This window comes from Arachis hypogaea, chromosome 17 (genome assembly GCF_003086295.3).
Source record: "Arachis hypogaea cultivar Tifrunner chromosome 17, arahy.Tifrunner.gnm2.J5K5, whole genome shotgun sequence".
In the NCBI taxonomy this organism is placed as follows: Eukaryota; Viridiplantae; Streptophyta; class Magnoliopsida; order Fabales; family Fabaceae; genus Arachis; species Arachis hypogaea.
Window position 1 is genome coordinate 80231605 of NC_092052.1, and position 22570 is coordinate 80254174.

General features: G+C 39.0%; 1 non-coding gene across 1 annotated transcript; it reads right to left on the reverse strand.

Moving 5' to 3' along the window:
- Positions 1-966: 966 nt before the first annotated feature.
- Positions 967-1073, reverse strand: LOC112767528 (small nucleolar RNA R71). Its single transcript, XR_003184971.1, has one exon. It is a non-coding gene; the product is annotated as a small nucleolar RNA R71 (small nucleolar RNA).
- Positions 1074-22570: the final 21497 nt, after the last annotated feature.

Sequence of the window (22570 nt, forward strand, 5' to 3'; positions counted from 1 at the left end):
GATTCGACCTTGCTCTACAGTGAGTTTTTACTTGAAGGCAATTCGGTGCACTTGCTAGAAGGAAATTTGTTGAGAGACAAGTTTTTGAGTGAATCAAGTTTTTGGCGCCGTTGCCGGGGATTGGTTTTGTATTGACAATCACTAAGTTGAAGGATAACTAGATTGAGCACTTTTTCTTTTCATTTGATTTATTGAATTTTGTTTTCAGTTGTTCAATTTTGTTCTCTGCATTTGTTTTTGGTTATTTGTCTTTAATTTCTCTTACTTCTTTATTTTCCCGCAAGCTAACCTACTAACCATTTGATAAATTGCTCTAACCAAGCTAACTATACTCTGTTTTAGTAGACTCTACACTTGCTGTTTCTTGTACTTGTTCATTGTATGAAAGGTAGAAGAGAGGTTTCAACCTCCTTTGATAGTGAACCGGAAAGAACCTTCCTGAGATTAAGAAGGGAAGCAAGAGGAAAGAGGGTTGTTGGTGCAGAAGAAGAGGAGGAAGACTGTGATATAACCATGGAGGATGATACGGAAAACAATCATGAAGGAGAGGTGAATAATCATGCCATAAAAGGTGGAGCCAACCCTGTTGGACAAGAGAGGAGAGTTCTGGGATCATACATCAATCCAAATCCAGGAAATTATGGTAGTAGCATCCAAAGGCCAACTATCCATGCTAATAACTTCGAATTGAAGCCTCAGCTCATAACCCTTATCCAGAACAATTGTTCCTTTGGAGGAAGTGTACAAGAGGATCCTAATGAGCATCTCATTAAATTCCAAAGGATATGTGACACAGTTAAATCTAATGGTGTTCATCCTGACACCTATAGATTATGGCTGTTTCATTTTTCTTTGAGGGACAAAGCATCAAAATGGCTAGAATCGTTTCCCAAGGAAAGCTTGACCACCTGGGAAGATGTAATGAACAGATTTCTAACAAGGTTCTACCCTCCACAAAGAGTTAACAGGCTGAGAACTGAGGTGCAGACATTCAGACAGCAGAATGGCGAGACTCTTTATGAAGCTTGGGAGAGATTCAAAGATTTGACAAAGAAATGCCCCCGTGATATGTTTAATGAGTGGGTACGAATCCATATCTTTTATGAAGGGCTGAATTGTGAATCAATGAAAGCTTTAGACCACTCATCTGGAGGTTCCCTAAATAAGAAGAAGACCATTGAAGAAGCCATTGATGTTATAGAGACAGTGGCTGACAATGAGTACTTTTATGCCTCAGATAGGAGGAACAACAGGGGAGTCTTGGAGTTAAACCATATGGATGCAATCCTGGCCCAGAATAAGATGATCACCAAGCAACTGGCTGAATTAACTAAGCAAATGGAGAAGAATCAGGCTGCAGCTATCCACACTCAACCATCACCCCAACAAGAGTTGAACATAGAAGAGGGAGTTAACTGGGAGGAAGCTAATTACCTTGGAAACTCATCTAGACAAGCTAATGATCCATACTCTAAAACCTATAACTCCGGTTGGAGGAACCACCCAAACTTTGGGTGGGGTAACCAACAAAACCAAGGCCAAGACCACGGACCCCATAATCCAAACTAGTATAACAACTCTACTCACCAAAACTCTAACCAAAGACCATACCAGAACAAACAAAACACTTATTCACAGCCACCATACCAAAGCCACAACAACCAAGCTCAACACTCCAATCCCAACCAAACATCACCACATGATAATGACCGAATAGCAAAGATGGAAGCTATGATGGCAGACATGTACCATGAGATTAAAGACATGAAGAAATTCTAGGAAGAAGTAGTGTCCAATTTACAAAACCAAGATGCTTCTACTCAGAAGTTTGAAGCACAAATTAGATACCTGTCTAAGCAAGCTCTTGGCCACAGTTCAGGTAATGCCATCAGGACAACCTCAAAAGAGGAATGCAAAGCTATTACCCTTAAGAGCGAAAAGGAATTGAAAGAGACTCTAAGGGAGACTCAAGAAGAGAAGGAAGAGGGCAGTTCAAATGCCAAGGAAGAAGCACAAACACGTGCTCCAAACCCATCAGAAGAGAAAGAAGTTCTAAGGCCATATGTCCCAAAGGCTCCTTACCCTCAGCGCCTAATGAAGAATACAAAGGACAACCAATTCTCCAAATTTTTGGAGATTTTCAAGAGACTTCAAATCAACATCCCCTTTGCAGAAGCACTAGAACAAATGCCACTTTATGCTAAGTTTCTGAAGGAATTGATGACCAAGAAGAGAAGCTAGAGGAATGATGAGACCGTGGTCTTAACTGAGGAATGTAGTGCTATCATCCAACACAAGCTGTCTCAAAAATTGAAGGACCCAGGAAGCTTCCAAATTCCCTGCATCACAGAGGAAATAACAGTTGAAAAGGCCTTATGTGACTTGGGAGCTAGTATAAATTTGATGTCCTTAACAATGATGAAAATAATGAAGATTGAGGAAGCCAAACCAACAAGAATGGCCCTCCAACTAGCAGATCGGTCGTTCAAATTCCCTCATGGAATAGTAGAAGACTTGTTGGTAAAAGTAGGAGACTTCATCTTCCCTTCTGACTTTGTGGTATTGGATATGGAGGAAGAAGCTAAGGCTTCAATAATTTTAGGAAGGCCATTATTAGCTACTATTGGAGCCATCATTGATGTCCAAAAGGGTGAACTTACCCTTAGGCTACATGATGAGAAAATGGTATTCAATGTCTTCAGGGCCATGAGCTATCCACCAGAGTCACTTGGAGAGTGTATGAGGCTAGATGCAGTAGAAATTGTAGTGCAAGAAACCTTTGAAGAAGAACTTGAAGAATTGGCAAGGGATGACTCTATGTTAAATGTGGAGGTTGCTGAGGTCAATACAGCTGAAATGCCTATTCCAAGTGCATCGGAGTAGAGGAAAAAGGAGAAAGAAGTACCCAAACTGGAGTTGAAAGCACCGCCTCCTACTCTCAAGTACGCATACTTGGGAAGTGATGGAAGTTACCCAGTGATCATCAATTCTGCCCTTAGTCAAGAATACAAAGAGGAATTAATCAAAGTGTGCAAAAACATCAAGATGCCATTGGATGGACCCTTGCTGACCTAAAAGGAATAGACTCATTGATGCACCACTATTTCGTGGTACATTTTGTACTTAATTGAGTGAATTTTATCCACTAAACTCACACTATTTTGTGCTATGATTGAATACATGCTTCTTTGGCCTTAAATTTGCTATGTTTAATCCTCTCTTATTACCATTCGATACCTTGTTATGTGTGTTAAGTGATTTCAGGGTTTATAGGGCAGGAATGGCTTAGAGGATGGAAAGGAAGCATGCAAAAGTGGAAGGAATACAAGAAACTGAAGGAATTGCAAAGCTGTCAAGCCTGACCTCTTTGTACTAAATCGATCATAACTTGAGCTACAGAGGTCCAAATGAGGCGGTTCTAGTTGCGTTAGAAAGCTAACATCTGGGGCTTCACAATGATATACAATTTTCCATAGTTGCCATGCTGTTAGATGATGCACACACGTGGGTCACGCGTACGCGTGACCTAGCAAAAGTTTAATCTACACATGCACGTGGACGACGGGTACGCGTGACAGAGCCACGTGCTGGATGTATCAGAAATTGTTGGGGTGATTTTTGGGCTATTTTTTATCCAATTTTCAGCCCAGAAAACACAGATTAGAGGCTACACAGTGGGGGAATCCATTCATTCATTCATTCAGACAACATTCATTCACATAATTTTAGGTTTTAGATGTAGTTTCCGAGACAGAGATGCTCTCTCCTCTCTCTAGGTTTTAGGATTCTTAGGTTTAGCTATTTTCAATTTTAGACTTCTACTCTACTTTAATTTAGTTTCTCTTCTACTCTTATTTATTCTAGCATTTTTGTTTATCCTCTCTTGGTAATTTATTTATTTATCCACTTTAGTTTATGAATTCTCATGTTAGATTTGATTTTCTATTTAATGCAATTTTAGGTATTTCATATTTATGATTACTTTCTTCAAAATTATGTCATTGATGCTTGTAATTAGTTTTTAGATCTATTTTCCTTGCTAGTTTTTTATGCTTTTATTTTATGCCCACCAAGAGTTTGATAAAATGTTTGGAAGGATTTTAAGTTAGATTTTTATATTCTTGGCTTTGGGTGAGTAATTGGAGACTCTTGAGTTATCAAACTCCTTTGTTGATTGTTAATTGAAGGTTGCTGGTTGATTTGGATCCCTCTAAAACTAGTCTTTCTTTAGGAGTTGACTAGGACTTGAGGAATCAAATTGATTAGTCCACTTTACTTTCCTCTATAGTCAGAGGTTAACTAGGTGGGAGCAACGAACAATTCTCATCACAATTGATAAGGATAACTAGGATAGAATTTCTAATTTTCATACCTTGCCAAGAGTTTTCTTAGCTATTAGTTTAATTCTTACAATTTACTTTCCTTGTTTCCTAATCCAAAACCCCAAAAAGATACAATCTCATAACCAATTATAAGCACACTTCCCTGCAATTCCTTGAGAGACGACCCGAGGTTTAAATACATCGATTTATTTTTATTGGGTTTGCTTCAGTAACAACCAAATTTTTGTATGAAAGGATTCTTTGTTGGTTTAGAAACTATGCTAGCAACGGAGATTTATTATGAATTCTTTACTGGAAAAAATCCGTTCATCACTCATCCATATGCATGCATAAGATCCTGTTGGAAGATGAGTCCAAACCCTCTATTCAAGCCCAAAGAAGATTGAATCCTATCATGAAAAAGGTGGTCCAAAAAGAAGTGATGAAGCTATGGCAGGTAGGAGTCATTTATCCCATTTTTGACAGTCCATGGGTGAGTCCTGTCCATGTGGTTCCAAAGAAAGGAGGTATCACAGTTGTACCCAATGAAAAGAATGAGCTCATAGCTACAAAAAGAGTAACAGGATGGAGGATGTGCATTTACGATAGAAAACTCAATGAGGCAACTAGAAAGGATCATTTTCTACTCCCTTTTATGGACTAGATGCTGGAGAGATTGGCAGGATATGCATATTACTATTTTCTTGATGGATACTCGGGTTATAATCAAATAGTGGTTGATCCAAGAGACCAAGAAAATACATCATTCACCTGTCCATATGGAGTTTTTGCTTACAGGCGCATGCCCTTTGGATTGTGCAATGCCCCTGGAACTTTCCAAAGATGAATGTTGTCTATTTTCTCAGACATGATTGAAAAATTCATTGAAGTCTTCATGGACGATTTTTCAGTTTTTGGAAATTCCTTTCCCAATTGCCTTAATCATCTTCCCTTAGTATTAAAACGGTGCCAAGAGACAAACCTAGTTCTAAACTGAGAGAAATGCCATTTTATGGTAACAGAAGGATTGTCCTTGGCCATAAAATTTCAGAAAAAGGCATAGAAATAGACAAAGCTAAGGTGGAATTATTTGAGAAATTACCTCCACCTAGTAATGTCAAGGCAATTAGGAGTTTTTTAGGGCATGCTGGTTTTTACAAAAGGTTTATCAGAGATTTTTCTAAAATTACAAAGCCTTTGAGCAACCTATTAGTCTCTGATACACATTTTGTATTTGATCAAAAATGCAAACTAGCATTTGAAACACTGAAAAGAGAGCTTTCCTCAGCACCTATCATAGCCCCACCTGATTGGAATTTGCCTTTTGAACTGATGTGTGATGCATCAGACTTTGTTGTTGGGGCAGTGCTTAGACAGAGGAAAGGCAATTTAGTGCATGTTATATATTATGCCAGCAAGGTTTTGAATGAAACTCAAAAGAATTATACCACTACTGAAAAAGAACTACTTGCAATAGTGTTTGCATTTGACAAGTTTAGATCTTATCTCATTGGATCTAAAGTTGTTATTTTTACTTATCATGCAGCACTAAAATATTTACTTGCAAAATAAGAGTCAAAACTAAGACTGATAAGGTGGATTCTGCTATTGCAGGAATTCAACATTGAGATTAAAGACAAGAAGGAAGTAGAGAACAAAGTGGCAGATCATTTGTCCAGAATCCCCTGTGAAGAAGGTGGCACCCACAAATCAAGTGTTAATGAATTATTCCCTGATGAGCAATTAATGGTGTTTCATAAGGCACCCTGGTTCACAGATATTGCTAATTTTAAAGCAATTGGGGAATTCTCTTCAATGATCAACAAGCACCAAAAGAGGAAACTCATTAATGATACAAAGTATTTCATTTGGGATGAGCCATACTTATTCAAAAATGCTCGGATGGATTACTCAGAAGGTGCATTTCAGAGGAGGAAGGAAGGGAAGTGTTATGGAATTGTCATGGATCTTGCTATGGGGCCATTTTGGAAGAGAAAGGACCGCAGCAAAGGTCTTGCAGTGTGGGTTCTTTTGGCCCACCATCTTCAAAGATGCACCAGAGTTAGTGAAGAACTACAATGAATGTCAGCGGGCTGGAAAATGGCCCAACCTCATACTCAAACAATTATATTTTGGTGGCAGTGGACTATGTATCAAAATGGGTGGAGGCCATTTCAATCCCTACAAATGACAACAAGGTGGTCCTAAACTTCCTCAGAAAGAATATCTTTAGCAGGTTTGGAGTTCCCAAAGCACTCATCAGTGATGGAGGAAGCCATTTTTGCAATAGACCACTAGAGACCCTCCTCCTGAGATATGGGGTGAAGCACAAGGTTGCCACACCCTATCACCCCCAAACAAGTGGCCAGAGAAGTATCCAACCGAGAGCTAAAAAGGATCCTAGAAAAGATGGTGGGAGCTTCAAGAAAAGACTGGTCGAAGAAGCTAGATGATGCTCTTTGGGCATACAGGACAGCCTTTAAAACATGTCTCCATATCAACTGGTGTATGGTAAAGCTTGCCACCTGCCATTAGAGCTTGAACACAAAGCTTTCTAGGCCCTCAAGTTGTTGAATTTTGATGGCCAAGCTGCTGGTGAAAGGAAGCTCTTGCAACTACAAGAATTAGAGGAGTTCATATTCCAAGCCTATGAAAATGCCAAAATGTACAAGGAAAAGGCAAAGGAAAGACATAACCTCAAGATGACACCAAGAAGCTTTGAGGAAGGGTAGAGAGTGCTACTCTACAACTCCAGATTAAAAAGGATCTGACAATAATTTCGAGGTGGTCAGGTCCTTTTATTGTCACTAAAGTCTCACCTTATGGATACATAGAGATCATGGAAGAAAGCTCACAACGGACCTTCACTATGAATGGGCAAAGGCTCAAGCACTACTTGGGTGCATGGTAGAAGAGTCCAAGATAAAATATAGACTCACTTGAGAGAGCAGAACGTCAAGCTAGTAACGTTAAAAGAGCGCTTGTTGGGAGGCAACCCAACCAAAGATAATTCTCTTTTCATAGCTTCTCAATAAGAGTTAAGTAAATTCTCTATTGCAAGGATCTAAGTTTGGTGTTGCACACCAAAGAAATCTAAAGGTGAATGTGCAATTCTAAGTTTGGTGTTCCACCATGGATTGGATGAAGAACTCATTGCACCCCAGCATAATTAGTTGTCAGCTCTAAACAATCAGAGAAATTACTCAAAAGTAGTTATTTTCTAGTTCATAGTTTACTTTCTTAATAAAAGTACTTGATATTTTCTACATAACACTCAATTTGCTACATAAGGCAAGAAACTAAGTTTGGTATTCACACACCAATCTAAGTTTAAAAGCCTACAAATATACATGCATGCTAACAATTTCTCAAGTGCTTGGGGAACACGCAGCTTTCAGTAGCCTTTGCAGGAGTTCAATTAACCCTTGGAAGAAATGTGCATTATCATCAAAGGGAAAAAAGAGGACACTAAAGCCACAGATGGTGATAGCAGAGAGGAAGCAACTATAAGGCACCACCAAGAGGTTGTATTGTTACTTAATTCCATCCGCTTTGAAATGTTTTAAGATGGAAGTCTGAATGTTCCCATGTTAATAGTCAATTATGGTTTTAGTCATCTTGCACTCTGTAGTGTTTAAACTTTGCAATAAGTGTGCTAGCCTAGATGTATGTGTTTTCACTTTCACGTGTTTAAATGCTTGTCTTGTCCCCTGAGTCTTTTCAAATTGAATAAAAGAAATGTTTGAACAAGAAGTGAAATAGTTCCTTTCTGGCAAGAAATGAAATAACAGTAAGTAGTGGTATATATGTTTGACTGTGTAGTAGCTCACTCATAATGAATAACAGGATAGATTATTCCCCTTTAGTGTAAATTAGCATGCTGTCTATGAATCTTAGCAAATAAAAGTCCTTGGAGGAAAGAAAAAACAAGTAAAAAGAAAGAAAAGTAAAGCCAAAAGTGGCAACAAAAACAAAAGAAAGCAAAGAATAAGGCTAGGCACCAATAGCTTGGACCTTAGGACATATGCCTGTGGTGTCTTTGTACTAGGATCTGCTTGGATGATTAGGTTCTATGGAGTGCTTTAACACTTGGTAACTTGGGTTAACTAACTTGCGATTATCAACCGAAAATCCATCATCAAGAGCAACTTAGTTACAAGGCATTTAGTAACCCAAAGAGGTGCTGGGCATCAATGTCTTAAGAAGAATTGTGAGCCAAGTGTCTGTAGTGAATATGTGTTGAGTACAAATAAAGTAAGAAACTGCTTCAACACATGACACTAAGCTTAAGCTTACAAGAAAAGAAAATAAAGAAAAGCGATTACCAAGGATGAGGGAATAATAAGAGGTCATAGCAATATGTTAATTGATGCTTGAAGGAGACATTCTAGGCCTAAATGATCAATAAGAAGTGAGTTACTGTACTTTCTGCATAAAACCCGATTAACTAATAAGAATTACTTGTTGTATGAACATTACCTTCTGTTTCATTTCTACTTCTTAATAAGTCAGTACTTGCTTAGGGACAAGCAAGATTTAAGTTTGGTGTTGTGATGCCAAGGCATCTTAGGCTAGTTTCACTATCTTTTTTTCTTTGTTTTTGACAGGTTTTATACATTTTCTTGAGCTATAAGTAAGCAATTGGATTAGAAATTCATGTATGCCTGGATTCATTCAACCATGATTAATTTGATGCAATTTCATGAGAATTATGCTACAATTACTTATATGCTAAGAAGGATGAGAATTGTCATGACTTTAGCAAGGCTTTGATGCATGTGTTGGTTGATGACAGATAAAAGAAAGCATGAAGGAAGGTTGAAGAAGGAGCCTGGAGAAGATGAAGAGGAAGCAACGTTGGTGGCCAAGTTAGACCCCCAACGTTGCCTCAAATATTGGAAGAGAGACAGAGCAATTCTCTGTAAACACTGCTGATGCTCACATTTGAGGTAGGGTTAGACGTCGAACGTTACCCCTAACGTTGTGAGAAAGTAATCAATTCTGGAGCTGAAGAATTTTTGAGTGACGCGTACGCGTGAAAAAGAAAAATTTTCATATCCACGCACAAGCGTGAGTCACGCGCATGCGTGGAATGGCAAACTTGACCATCCACGAGTACGCGTGGGTCATGCGTACCCGTCATTACACGAACGTTGGAGTCCAACGTTTCCTCAAACGCTAGCCTCCAACGTCCGCGATGAGGAGCCTAGAATTTGGATTTGAAAAACTTGAATCGACGCGTATGCGTTACTGATGCGTACGCGTGGATGGGAAAAACGGCGAATCAAGCATAAGCGTGGAGCACGCGCACGCGTGAAAATGCCAACGCTGGAGGGAACGTTGGAGGTCCAACGCTGAGGTCAACGTCCCCTACCTGGTTTTGAAACTGTAAATTGAAATCTCTGCATCCACGTGCACGCGTGAAGAACGCGTACGCGTGGATGAGAATTTTTGCCCGTTGTGCGCAAATGCGCAAAGCATGCTTACGCGTGGATAGCGGAACATTGGCCCTCCAACGTTGAGTCAAATGCCAATGACAGCAAATTCCTCTGGTTTTTCGAAAGAGCGTCTGAGTTAACGTTGGCCCTCAAACGTTGACTCCAACGTGAAGCATCAGGATGCACAAATTGAACAGATCTCTTCTCAACAGCAAGGGAAACCAGTTGGAGCCATTTTCAACCCAAATCCATCAAGGCCAAAAGCCCAATTTAGAGATTGAGGATGAATGGAAGAAAGTGTATAAATAACTTAGAGTTTAAGTTAGAAAGGACTTTTGGGGGGGGGACTGGAATTTTCACTTTTCGGTTCCATTTGAATTTCAGAATGTATCTTTCAATTCCATTTTCTATTTTGAGAGCTATGAACAACTAATTCCCTTTTTCATTAGGTTAGGGAGCTATGTGTAAATTCGATGGATCAATATTAGTTTTCATTCATCTTCTTCTTTTTTTTCTCTTGATTTTACTAGAAAGCTTTCGGTATTCATCCAATTGGATAGTTACCTTGGGAAAGAAGCTATTCATAATTGGATCTCCTCAGAACCTTGGGAGAGGAATGAGGAGATCATGCTAGAATTGCTTTCTCTCATTGGATTAGATTAGGGTTTGGATGGATATAGTGACATGTAATCCTACCAACACTTTGATCTATGAATTTGTGTGGTATAATCAGTGACCAAATTTCATTTCTTCCCATGAGCACTTAAATCAAGGAATTAGGCAATTATTCATGCTTAGAGAGATTAGATTACCAATGAATTGGGGTCTAATCACTTAAGATTACCCAGGAGATCAATGAATGCATTGATTGCGTAAGAGATGAAAATGAATTTGATCCGGAGAATTATACATCTCCTGAACCCAATGATTCCCCATCTCTGATCTACCCATTCTTTTATATTCTGCTTCTTTGATTTCCTGCTAATTCCCCATTTCCATTTACTTTCTAGCAATTTAAGATTCTGTCATTTCATTTCCTGTAATTTAATTTCTGCCATTTAATTTCTTACAATTTATGTTTCCCGCCAATTTTACTTTCTTCAATTCTCAATCCACTTTTGATTTCGCTCAACTAGCATAATTCTCCAATTAACATTGATCAATCTACCAATTCCTGTGGGATTCGACCTCACTCTACAGTGAGTTTTTACTTAACGATAATTCGGTGTACTTGCCGGAAGGAAATTTGTTGAGAGACAAGTTTTCGAGTGAATCATATCTGCACCTCTTGACAACTTCTTTCAACTTCTTCTTGCTTGTTGACTTCTTCCAATTCCTCCTCATCATCAATCAAGTCAAACTTGAGAGGTTGTGTGAAATCTACTTCCATATCAACTTCACATTCGATGGAAGAGTCTTCGATGAGATCACCAGCATCATCTGGCATTGAGTTGTCTTCAATAGCTTCAATTTCATGTCCCATTGGGGAGGATTCAATTGTTGATAAGAAATCATGGATGATTGAATCCATGTCTTTACCAACCTCTTCTTATTCTTCAATCTTGATATGCTTCGGAGGTTGTTGAGACCCAGATGGTGGTTCCGCATCTCCTAAATCTTTAACCACTTCTTCCTTTGCTTCAATAACCATAGGTTTCTCTAATTGCTCCAATAGAATCTTCGATTCCTCTTTATCCACCAGATTTTCTAATTTCTTCTTCATGCTTTACTCTTCTTTTGGTTTTACACATATGGCCACGGAGATAACTTGAGTGTTCAATCATTAGTAGGTTAAAGTGTGCACTACCTTAGTCAAATTAGTTACAAACTCAAGTGTATCCTGTTGCATATTCGCTTGTCCTTTAAGTATCAAAGCTAGAGATTCATCCATCGAGGATTGGGGTAGATAGAAAGGTTCATCGTTTTAGAGAAAGGGTTCACAGTAGGAAGGCGGTTCTTCTTGGTAAGGACATGGAGATGGTATGTCTTGAGGTGGTTCTTGGTGGTAATCATAATGGAATTATGGTGGTTCTAAAGGTTCTTGCTCATGATGGTCACAGGGATGTGGTATGGGTGATTGATCATATGGTAAAGATGGGTCATATGAAGGTGCTTGGTAAGGAAAGGCTTGTGAGCATGGTTGAGGCTCATGTTGAGGCTAAGGTTCATAGGCATATGGTGGTGGTTGATTATCACAAAAAGAGCCACCATAGCCATTGAATTGGCATGCACTAGGATGTGAATTTTACCTATAAGTGTTTGGAGGTTGTTGCTAATAGGAGTGATCAATTCCTTGAGGCTTCTTCCATCTTGAAGTGTTCCATCCCTGGTACATGTTGTCATTAAAGTTAACATTTCCTACAGCACAATTAGAACAAAATTCATAGCTAAAGTGAGAATTCATTATGAAAAGAGAAAATAAGAAACAAAAGCTAATAAGAAATAATGAAACAAAGTCCTAAAACTATCAAGCACTTCCAAAAATCAAGTTATTCACACTATTCACATATATACAATAACCAATAACATAACACCATTGCAACTCCCCAGCAACGGTGCTATTTTGATGATCAGATAATTGTGTGGTGTAGAATTTCACTAATGAAATCTCATTGTAAAGTATAGTTTCTAAACCAACAACAATCCTTTCATACAAAAATTTGTTTGTCACAAGTAACAAACCCCTAATAATCCTAATAACCGAAGTATTTAAACCTCAGGTCGTCTCTCAAAGGAATTGTAGGGTAGTGTTCTTGTTATTGGTTACGAGTTGTATATTTTGGGGTTTTGGATAAGAGACAAGAAAATAAATGGCAATGGAAATTTAAATGATAAAGCGGTCTTGGCAGGGTTTGGTGGTTAAGGATCTCTATCCTTATCACTAACCACAACGTGAGAATTGGCAAGGATCCATCCCATTAAGTCATCTTCTAACTAGTAATAAAGGAAAGTCAAATGAGCTATATCAACCCAAGTCCATAAGTCCTAACTCTCCACTAATTCAATTAGTGAAAACTAGAGTTAATGGCTCCCAATCATCAATCACTTGCACATTAGTAACTCAAGCATTCCTAAATTACCGTCCCAAGCCAATAGCATAAAATTCTACTCTAGCATCCTTCCAAACATTTTGTCAAACACTTGGAAGGCATAAAAGGGAGGCATAGTAAATTGGCAACAAGAATGACTTCTAACAACAATTAAATGCAAAGAGTTAACAACAACAATCAAGGAAATCACAATTAACATAAATTACCTCAACTTGCATTAAAAGAAAAGAGAAGGACAAGAGTAGATCACAATAAAGTAAAGGAACAAAATAGGGAAAACTTCAACAAGAGAGTAGAAGAACAACTATACCTAGATCTAGAAATTTTAACCTAAACCTAATCCTAATTCTAGAGAAAAGAGAGAGCTTCTCTCTCTAGAAACTACAACTAAAACTAGATCTAAAGTGTCATGAATGTTCTCCCCTGTGAAGTGATGTGTCTTTTCTAACCTTCAATCCTTGGCTCTTTTAATCTTTTCCCGCCAAGATTCAACTCCAGTTTGAGCCAGAAGCTCCTCAGAAGTCGCCAGGCACGTTTTTATTAAAGAAGTCACGTGCAGCAACGACGCGTACACGTACAGCACGCGTACGCGCCCATGGAGCTTTTCGCGATCCACACGTGAGCGTCCAGTGCACGCGCGTCCATGGCGTTTTCCAAATCTTTGTCTTTTCATGATTTCTCCACTTTGTATGCTTTCTCTTCACTCCTTTTGATCCATTCCTAGCCTTTTTCAATCTGAAATCACTAACAAACACATCAAGGCATCTAGTGGAATCAAAGGAAGGTTAAAAATTATCAAATTAAGGACCTAAAAAGCATGTTTTTACTTTTAAGCACAAATTAGGAGACAATCACAAAACTATGCTATTTCATTGAATAAATGTGAGGAAAGGTTACGAAAATGCTCTAAATTCAACACAAGATAAACCCTAAAAATGGGGTTTATCAATATCTCAGGGAATGTACTTCCCTGCCCGTGACTACTCGGATCAATTTATACACATCTATAAGGAAGCTGACATTATTAGTTGATCAGCTGAGGCTAGAGCACCAGGATCACATGGCACTCCTCTATCAAAGGAGCTTAGCACTCCAGAGGATTCCCCAGAGGGAGCAGTAGCCACCATCACTGATGTGGTTGAGTTTCATTCTCCCTTCCTTTATCTTATTCCTATTTTTCAGTATTTCATTCTATTTTCTGTTTTCTTTTCTAAGTTTGCATGATCACTATTAGAATTTTCTTGCTTTCTAGTTTAGTTATTTATTTCAGTATTCTATGTTTATTTTAAAGGGATGTCTCATGTATTCTGTGCCAACCTTAAAGAATTATCAAAAGAAAAAGAAGTAGCAAAATGCATGAGATTTTGAGTAATATATTATTAGTTGTTCTGATAACTTTGATGTGGTGGCCTTACTTTTATTTCTGAATGTATGAATTAACAGTGTATATTTGACATTGGAGTTGAGAATATTGGTTCTTGAGGAATAGGAACTTAGAGAAGTATTATTGATTCTCAAAATTAAGAAAAAGATAGATTCTTGAAGCAAAGCAAACAGCAAGAGAAGTGAAATAAAAATAAAAATTAAAAAAAAAGGTCCAATGCTTTGAGCATCAATGGCTAGGAGGGTCAAAATTAATCTAAAGCTCAAAAGAGTGGTTTTCCCTAACTGTTCCGAGGGTTACCTGAAACGTTGAGGTCGATCTTGGACGAGATCTCTTGGTTTGGTTGAATATGCCGTGTCTGACTTGTTGGAGCTGGGATGCCACCGATCTTCGGGGTGGTGGTACCTGCAAGAGACTTTGATGCTTAAGTCAATACGGACTTTAGGCAGGTTTTTCGTAGAATTGGAAAATGAGTAATACCTGGGTGCTCCAGTGTACTTATAGTGGTGTTTGGCGATCTTCCTTGAGATGGGATTGTTATCTTATCTTATCTTTTGTGGGTGAGATCATATCTTTTGCCAACCTCTTTCCAAAAGGCGGTAGCTCTTCGATTTAGGCCTCTTTGGGCCTCTTTAGAGGTTTTCTGAGCTCTTTGGCAAAGAGGTCGGTAGTGGGCCAACCTTTCATGAGGTCGGTCCCTTTTGTCTATGGTCAATCCGACCTGGTAGCTCGGCCAGGGTATGAACAATGCCCCTGCTTGAGCTTCAACCAACTTTAGGAGGTCGTGCTCATTCTGAGATTCGACCTTTTTATGAGGTCGTGCTCAAGCATCTTCTTGTTGGTCGTGTCCCGGGTTTATCCTTCTCCGGTAAATTTTGCATCTTTAATTCTTTCGGGACGTGAAGCATTTTTGCTTTTAAATGTTGCACCATTCTCGAGTGCAGTAGTTTCTTAGATATGCGTGAGCACTTTTAAAGCCTATTAATTGTGTTTTTTATTGTTTTCCATTTTGCTTTCCCTCTTCTTTGTTTTGTTTAAAATCAGAGGAGCTTTGTTTTCTTCACTTTTGCTTCCATCTGCTTCTCTTTGCTTTTTGAAAAGAAGCTTACTTTCGTTTTGTTCTTTGGTTTGCCCCAAGTTTTTCTTTTGAAGCTTCGAGGTGCTCGTTGGTGTGGATCGTTCGCAAATTTGCTGTTTGATCATCGCCGTTTCTGCTTCTTCTTTTCAGGTTGGTACTCATTTTATGCATTTTGGGTTTTTCTTGTTTGATGGTAGTTGTGATCCTTCTTTCTTGTTTTGGTGTTTGCTTCTGGTGGCGCTGCATGCTTTTGTTTCCTTTAAAGTTTTGATCTTTCTTTCTTACTGCTGCTGAAAGGCTAGGGCTAGGGCTTTTGATTTTCTTTGATCCTTTGCGTTTTTTTTCTATGCTTGTACTGCCTCCAAAGGGTGTCTCTAGGTTGCGGTGGTAATTTATTTTCGTGAACCTTGGGGTCCCCTTTGCTGTCTTGTTGCTCTTTGCTGGTTATTTCTTCATTTTCGTATTTTGGCCAAGTTGTTTGGTAGTGACGCCTTTTCATTTTCTTGCTGTAGGTATATTGTCTACGTCTCGTTAAAATATTATTGAACTGTCCTCAAAGGTTCCTCCTGGTATGGCTGACTGGTTAGATTCTATAGTATTGGGTTGTGTTACTGTAGTAGATCGAGAGCACTGCGAGAAATTTAGGAGATATCATAGGATTTGTGGGAATAGGGGGGATGAGAAGGACTATGAGTTAGTGTCACCCGACCCCGAGGAGAGGGTCAGTTTTCCTCCTCTAAGTCAGGCAGAGCATCCGTTCTTTTATGCGTACGATTGCTTTTTTACCACGTTAGGTATCACCCTTCCATTTACTAAGTTTGAGACTGAAATTCTTTGGAACTGTAATCTTGCTCCTACTCAGCTTCATCCCAACTCTTGGGCTTTCATGAAAATTTTTTAGCTGTTGTGTCAAGAGTTGGGTGTCCGACCTTCCCTTTGCCTAAACCCATGGTAGAAAAGTTTTTGCCATTTTTGATGACTCTTTCCACGATTTTAAAAATTTTTATTTCAAGGTTCGGGCTGTAGATAATGTTCACCCCTTTTTTCTGGATGAGAATAAGGAACCCACTTTTCCCCTTTGTGGGTGTTTTGGAGGAGCATTGGGGGCAGCCGACTCATTTGGATACGAAGAGGTTTTTAGGGGATCCTGCTCTTCTCCGTTCTGAGCTAGGTAGTGCCCGACTTCTTAGATTTTTACCACCTTTGTTTTGTGGTTGCCGTTATATAACTGTTTTATGGTTTTTTCTTTTTTAGAGATAGCTTCATGCTCTGATTTGATGAAATTTCTCCGCAAGACCAAAAAAAACTGTCAACGCTCAGAACCTGCAGATAAAGATGTCGGGGAAGGTTCTTCTTAAGTTCTGCCGAAGAAGCCAGACTCGGGTCCTCAGGGTCCAAGGAAGGTTATCCCGACTCCTCAAGTTCGCCTGGCTCCTACCGACCCGCCTTTGTTGAGTTCGGGTGCTGCTTCCTCCCCCTCTTTGTCCGGGCCTCTGATGAGCCGATATTTTATACGCCTTTTGGGGTTAATTTCATGTAGTTTTTAGTATGTTTTAATTGGTTTTTAGTATATTTTCATTAGTTTCTAAGCAAAATTCAAATTTCTGAACTTTACTATGAGTTTGTGTGTTTTTCTATAATTTCAGGTATTTTCTGGCTGAAATTGAGAGAGTTGAGCAAAAATTTGATTCAGGCTGAAAAATGACTGCTGATGCTGTTGGATTCTGACCTCCCTGCACTCAGAATGGATTTTCTGGAGCTACAGGAGTCCAATTGACGCTCTCTCAATTGCGTTGGAAAGTAGACATCCAGGGCTTTCCAGCAATATATAATAGTTTATACTTTGCTCAAGGATAGACGACATAAACTGGCGTTCAACGCCAGCTCCATGTTGTAGTCTGGCGTCAAATGCTAGAAACAGGTTACAAATGGGAGTTGAATGCCAGAAACAGGTTACAACCTGGCGTTTAACTCCAGAAACAGCCTAGGCACGTGAGAAGCTTAAGTCTCTGCCCCAGCACACACCAAGTGGGCCCCAGAAGTGGATTTCTGCACCATCTATCATAGTTTATTCATTTTCTGTAAACCTAGGTTACTAGTTTAGTATTTAAACAACTTTTAAAGGTCTATTTCGCACCTCATGATATTTTTAGATCTGAACTTTGTACTCTTTGACGGTATGAGTCTCTAAACTCCATTGTTGGGGGTGAAGAGCTCTGCTGTGTCTCGATGAATTAATGTAATTATCTCTGTTTTCTATTCAAACATGCTTGTTTCTATCTAAGATGTTCATTCGCGCTTCAATATGATGAATGTGATGATCCGTGACACTCATCACCATTCTCAATCTATGAACGCGTGCCTAACAACCACTCCCATTCTACCTTCGATTGAATGAATATCTCTTGGATTCCATAATCAGAATCTTCGTGGTATAAGCTAGAATCCATTGGCAGCATTCTTGAGAATCTGGAAAGTCTAAACCTTGTCTGTGGTATTCCGAGTAGGATTCAGGGATTGAATGACTGTGACGAGCTTCAAACTCACAAAGGTTGGGCATAGTGACAGACGCAAAAGGACCAACGAATCCTATTCCAGCATGAGTAAGAACCGACAGATGATTAGCCAGACGGTGACAGCGCACCTGGACCATTTTCACTGAGAGGACAGATGGTAGCCATTGACAACGGTGATCCACCAACATACAGCTTGCCATAGGAGGACCTTGCGTGCGTGAAGAAGAAGACAGGGGAAAGCAGAGATTCAGAAGACAAAGCATCTCCAAAACTCCAACATATTCTCCATTACTGCAGAACAAGTATTTATTTCATGCTCTTTTATTTTTTGCAATTCAAACTGATAAATATAATTGATATCCTGACTACGAATTACAAAATAACCATAGATTGCTTCAAGCTAACAATCTCCGTGGGATTCGACCCTTACTCACGTAAGGTATTACTTGGACGACCCAGTGCACTTGCTGGTTAGTTGTGCGAATTTGTGAGAAATAATAATATTGACATTGACATACACAATTTCGTGCACCAAGTTTTTGGCGCCGTTGCCGGGGATTGTTCGAGTTTGGACAACTAACGGTTTATTTTGTTGCTTAGATTAGGAAAAATTTTTCTTTTTGGTTTAGAGTCTTATATTATTGTTTTCGGTTAAAATTTTCTTTTTAATCCTTATTTTCTCTTTTTAAATATTTCAAAAAATTTTTATAAACTAATAATTGAGTTTTTCTGTTTGAGTTTAGTGCCAAACTTTAAGTTTGGTGTTTTCTTGTTGATTTTTCTTTAGTTTTCGAAAATTTTGTTTTGGTTTTCTAAAAATTTTAAGTTTGGTGTTCTATCTTCATGTTTTTGCTATTCTTGTGAGTCTTCAAAGTGTTCTTGAGTCTTCCTTGTGTTTTGATCTTAAAATTTTTAAGTTTGGTGTTCCTTGATGTTTCCCTCCAAAATTTTCGAAAATAAGGAGCATTAGATCTAAAAATTTTAAGTTTTGTGTCTTTTTATTGTTTTTCTCTTTCCTCATTGAATTCAAAAAAATCTTTTTCCTTTAATTTAATTGATTTTTTGAATTTTCCTTTTAAAAATTCAGATTTTATTTTAAAATTTTTTATTTTATCTTATCTTAGTTTTAAAATTTCAAAATTCAAATCTTTATAAAAAATCACATCCAAAATTTTTCAAATCTTCTAAAGTAATTATTTTAGTCTTAAATTTTTTGTTCTTAATTTTCGAATTCTATATTTAATTTAAAACTATTTTATTCTCTTTTCTTTTATTATTTATTCGTTCCCTTTTCACAAAAAAAAAAATAAAAATATATTTTATTTGCTATTCATATCAATTCCCTTTTCTCCATCATGGATCTAAGTGGAATTGAACAGTCTAGAAGGACTCTGGGGTCATATGCCAACCCCACTACTACTTCATATGGGAGTAGTATCTGTATGCCCTCCATTGGAGTCAGTAGCTTTGAGTTGAATCCTCAGCTCATTATCATGGTGCAGCAAAGTTGCCAGTATTCCGGTCTTCCTCAGGAGGAACCTACAGAGTTTTGGCATAGTTTTTACAGATTGCTGACACAGTACATGATAAGGAAGTAGATCAGGATGTCTATAGATTATTACTGTTTCCATTTGCTGTAAAAGACCAAGCTAAGAGGTGGTTAAATAACCAACCTAAGGCTAGCATAAGGACATGGAAACAGCTGTCAAAAAAATTCTTGAATCAATACTTCCCTCCAAAATGAATGACACAGCTAAGGCTGGACATCCAAAGCTTTAAACAAGGAGATAATGAATCTCTTTATGATGCCTGGGAGAGATATAGAGAGATGCTAAGAAAATGCCCCTCTGAAATGTTTTCAGAATGGGTGCAGTTAGACATCTTCTATTATGGGCTTACGGAGAAAGCTCAAATTTCTCTAGATCACTCAGCTGGTGGATCTATACACATGAGAAAGACAATTGAAGAGGCTCAAGAGCTTATTGATACAGTTGCCAGAAATCAGCATCTGTACCTAAGTAGTGAATCTTCCATGAAAGAAGAGGCTAAAACAGTAACTGCTGAACTCAGTCCTGCAGAATAAATTACTGAATTCAATCAGCAATTAGACTTTCTAACAAAACAGCTGGTCGAATTCAAGGAGATACTACAAGACACAAGAATGGCTAATATAAATATGGAGGTACAGTTGAAGCAAACAGAAAAACAGTTATCAAAACAAATAACAGAAGAGTGCCAAGCAATTCAATTAAGAAGTGGGAAAACATTAAATACCTCACTTCAAGGTAGCAGGAAGCCAAGAAAAGAACAAACTGCTACCCAAAATCCCTCTGATGACAGTAAAAGCCCAGAGAGGAATAACTCTGGCGTTCAAACGCCAGAAACAGGCAAGGATTTGGCGTTAAACGCCCAATGGAAGCTCAGTTCTGGCGTTCAAATGCCAGAAACAAGTAAGGAGTTGGCATCTAACGCCACTCCAGCTTCTAACCCTGGCATTCAAATGCCAGTGAGGGATCAGACACACAAAAGTGCTAATAACAACCCCTCTAAAAAGGCTTCTCCAACCACCTCTGTAGGAAATAAACCTGCAGCAACTAAGGTTGAGGAATATAAAGCCAAGATACCTTATCCTCAAAAACTCCGCTAAGAGGAGCAGGATAAGCAATTTGCTCACTTTGCAGATTATCTCAGGACTCTTGAAATAAAAATTCCATTTGCAGAGGCACTTGAGCAAATACCTTCTTATGCCAAGTTCATGAAGGAGATCTTGAGTCATAAGAAGGATTGGAGAGAAACTGAAAGAGTTCTCCTCACTGAAGAATGCAGTGTAGTCATTCTGAGAAGCTTTCTAGAAAAGCTTAAAGATCCTGGGAGCTTTCTGATAGCATGCATATTAGAGGGTAATTGCACCAAGACAGCTTTATGTGATCTTGGGACAAGCATCAACTTAATACCTGCATCCACTATCAGAAAGCTTGGTTTAACTGAAGAAGTTAAACCAACCCGGATATGTCTCCAACTTGCTGATGGCTCCATTAAATACCCATCAGACGTGATTGAGGACATAATTGTCAGGGTTGGGCCATTCGCCTTTCCCACTGACTTTGTAGTGCTGGAAATGGAGGAGCACAAGAGTGCTACTCTCATTCTAGGAAGACCTTTCCTAGCAACTGGACGAACTCTCATTGATGTCCAAAAGGGGGAAGTAACCCTGAGAGTCAATGAGTATGAGTTTAAGTTGAATGCTGTCAAGGCCATACAGCATCCAGACACACCAAAAGACTGCATGAAAGTTGATCTCATTGACTCTTTGGTAGAGGAGGTCAACATGGATGAGAGTCTCGAATCAGAGCTGGAAGACATCTTTAAAGATGTTCAGCCTGATTTGGAGGGTTCAGAGGAACTGAAAGAGCCTCTGAGATTTCCTCAAGAAGAGGAGAAACCTCCTAAACCCGAGCTCAAGCCATTACCACCATCCCTGAAATATGCATTTCTGGGAGAAGGTGACACTTTTCCAGTGATCATAAGCTCTGCTTTAAACCCACTAGAAGAGGAAGCACTAATTCAAGTGCTGAGGACACACAAGACAGCTCTTGGGTGGTCCTTAAGTGACCTTAAGGGCATAAGCCCAGCTAGATGCATGCACAAAATCCTATTGGAGGATGATGCTAAGCCAGTGGTTCAACTACAGAGGCGGCTAAATCCAGCCAAGAAGGACGTGGTGCAGAAAGAGGTCACCAAATTACTGGAGGCTGGGATTATTTACCCTATTTCTGATAGCCCTTGGGTGAGCCCTATTCAAGTTGTTCCCAAGAAGGGAGGCATGACAGTGGTTCATAATGAAAAAAATGAACTGGTTCCTACAAGAACAGTTACATGGTGGCGCATGTGTATTAACTACAGAAGGCTCAACACAGCCACCAGAAAGGATCATTTTCCTTTACCATTCATAGACCAGATGCTAGAGAGACTAGCAGGTCATAAATATTACTGCTTTTTGGATGGCTATTCAGGTTACAACCAAATTGCAGTAGATCCTCAAGACCAAGAGAAGACAGCATTCACATGTCCTTCTGGAGTATTTGCTTACAGGAGAATGCCTTTTGGTCTGTGTAATGCACCTGCAACCTTTCAGAGGTGCATGCTCTCTATCTTTTCTGATATGGTAGAGAAATTTCTGGAAGTCTTCATGGATGACTTTTCAGTATTTGGAGACTCATTCAGCTCCTGCCTTGACCATTTAGCACTTGTTCTGAAAAGATGCCAAGAGACCAACCTAGTTTTAAACTGGGAAAAATGTCACTTTATGGTGACTGAAGGAATTGTCCTTGGGCATAAAATTTCAAACAAGGGAATAGAGGTGGATCAAGCTAAAGTGGAAGTAGTTGAAAAATTACCACCACCTACTAATGTTAAAGCAATCAGAAGCTTTCTGGGGCATGCAGGATTCTACAGGAGGTTTATAAAGGATTTTTCAAAAATTGCAAAACCCCTGAGCAATCTACTAGCTGCTGACACGCCATTTGTGTTTGATACAGAGTGTCTGCAAGCGTTTGAGACCCTAAAAGCTAAGCTGGTCACAGCACCAGTTATTTCTCCACCAGACTGGACTCTACCATTTGAACTAATGTATGATGCCAGTGACCACGCCATTGGTGCAGTACTGGGGCAGAGGCATGACAAACTTCTGCATGTCATTTATTATGCTAGCCGTGTTTTAAATGATGCCCAGAAAAATTACACAACCACAGAAAAAGAATTGCTTGCAGTGGTTTATGCCAT